Source organism: Oncorhynchus clarkii, chromosome 19, assembly GCF_045791955.1.
Source record: "Oncorhynchus clarkii lewisi isolate Uvic-CL-2024 chromosome 19, UVic_Ocla_1.0, whole genome shotgun sequence".
Classification (NCBI taxonomy): domain Eukaryota; kingdom Metazoa; phylum Chordata; class Actinopteri; order Salmoniformes; family Salmonidae; genus Oncorhynchus; species Oncorhynchus clarkii.
The window spans coordinates 8223209-8225769 of NC_092165.1; positions in this window are offsets into that span (position 1 = coordinate 8223209).

Here is a 2561-nt window from a genome sequence, read left to right on the forward strand (position 1 = left end):
CACAAGGTTTCCACTTCAAATTGTTTTCTAATTACCAGATATCCAAGTATGTACTACAGGATTCAAACTTCCATATGTCCATTAGCAGAGTCCCAGAAGTTGTGTCCGGTGACCCAGTGACCTTATAAAATACCCATGGAAGTCCTTGAGCAGACAAGCTGCACGTCCCCATGTATAAAAGGTCAAAGTGTCGTCCCCCATTCCAGCAGTCCACAGGAAACTCAAGTTTTGGCTTTCATACGTTCCTTCCTGTTCAGAAGAATTGTTCTCTTGACTTGAAGGACCAATCCAATAATAACAAACAACAGACAGCACATTTTTCTGGGCTTCAACCAAGAAAACATGAGAAGAGACACAATGAACATGTTTTAGCCGTTAGAAATGTCAGACAAAAACTTAAATAACTTTAGACAAAAAAATTTTTTTTCACCGCAAGGCATTCCCAAGACATGAGAAGTACAGAACCGTTACTACCACAGAGCTGTTACTACCACAGAGCCGTTACTACCACAGAGCTGTTACTACCACAGGGCCGTTACTACCACAGAGCTGTTACTACCACAGAGCTGTTACTACCACAGAGCCGTTACTACCACAGAGCCTTTACTACCACAGAGCCGTTACTACCACAGAGCTGTTACTACCACAGAGCCGTTACTACCACAGAGCCGTTACTACCACAGACCTGTTACTACCACAGAGCTGTTACTACCACAGAGCCGTTACTACCACAGAGCCGTTACTACCACAGACCTGTTACTACCACAGAGCCGTTACTACCACAGAGCCGTTACTACCACAGAGCCGTTACTACCACAGAGCTGTTACTACCACAGAGCCGTTACTACCACAGAGCTGTTACTACCACAGACCTGTTACTACCACAGACCTGTTACTACCACAGAGCCGTTACTACCACAGAGCTGTTACTACCACAGAGCCGTTACTACCACAGAGCTGTTACTACCACAGACCTGATGCTACCACAGAGCTGTTACTACCACAGAGCCGTTACTACCACAGAGCTGTTACTACCACAGAGCCGTTACTACCACAGAGCTGTTACTACCACAGGACTGTTACTACCACAGAGCTGTTACTACCACAGACCTGTTACTACCACAGAGCCGTTACTACCACAGAGCTGTTACTACCACAGACCTGTTACTACCACAGAGCTGTTACTACCACAGACCTGTTACTACCACAGAGCCGTTACTACCACAGAGCTGTTACTACCACAGAGCCGTTACAACCACAGAGCTGTTACTACCACAGGGCTGTTACTACCACAGAGCTGTTACTACCACAGACCTGTTACTACCACAGAGCCGTTACTACCACAGAGCTGTTACTACCACAGAGCCGTTACTACCACAGAGCTGTTACTACCACAGAGCCGTTACTACCACAGAGCCGTTACTACCACAGAGCTGTTACTACCACAGAGCCATTACTACCACAGAGCTGTTACTACCACAGAGCCGTTACTACCACAGAGCCGTTACTACCACAGAGCTGTTACTACCACAGAGCCGTTACTACCACAGAGCCGTTACTACCACAGAGCTGTTACTACCACAGAGCTGTTACTACCACAGAGCTATTACTACCACAGAGCTGTTACTACCACAGAGCTGTTACTACCACAGAGCTGTTACTACCACAGAGCCGTTACTACCACAGAGCCGTTACTACCACAGAGCCGTTACTACCACAGAGCCGTTACTACCACAGAGCCGTTACTACCACAGAGCTGTTACTACCACATAGCCGTTACTACCACAGAGCCGTTACTACCACAGAGCTGTTACTACCACAGTTGTCAGATAGATTATTTCTGTCTGAATGGAGGAAGATGTGTGAGAGAAGTGTTCAGGTCCCCATGCTGTCTGAATGGAGGAAGATGTGTCAGAGAAGTGTTCAGGTCCCCATGCTGTCTGAACGGAGGAAGATGTGTGAGAGAAGTGTTCAGGTCCCCATGCTGTCTGAACGGAGGAAGATGTGTGAGAGAAGTGTTCAGGTCCCATGCTGTCTGAACGGAGGAAGATGTGTGAGAGAAGTGTTCAGGTCCCCATGCTGTCTGAATGGAGGAAGATGTGTGAGAGAAGTGTTCAGGTCCCTTGCTGTCTGAATGGAGGAAGATGTGTGAGAGAAGTGTTCAGGTCCCCATGCTGTCTGAATGGAGGAAGATGTGTGAGAGAAGTGTTCAGGTCACATGCTGTCTGAATGGAGGAAGATGTGTGAGAGAAGTGTTCAGGTCCCATGCTGTCTGAACGGAGGAAGATGTGTGAGAGAAGTGTTCAGGTCCCCATGCTGTCTGAATGGAGGAAGATGTCTGAGAGAAGTGTTCAGGTCCCCATGCTGTCTGAATGGAGGAAGATGTCTGAGAGAAGTGTTCAGGTCCCCATGCTGTCTGAATGGAGGAAGATGTCTGAGAGAAGTGTTCAGGTCCCCATGCTGTCTGAACGGAGGAAGATGTGTTTGGGAGAAAAAAACAACAATCTATAAAAGACTCATACAGTTCCTCTCATTGGAGGCAGCTTTCCTGAGGTTCTGAT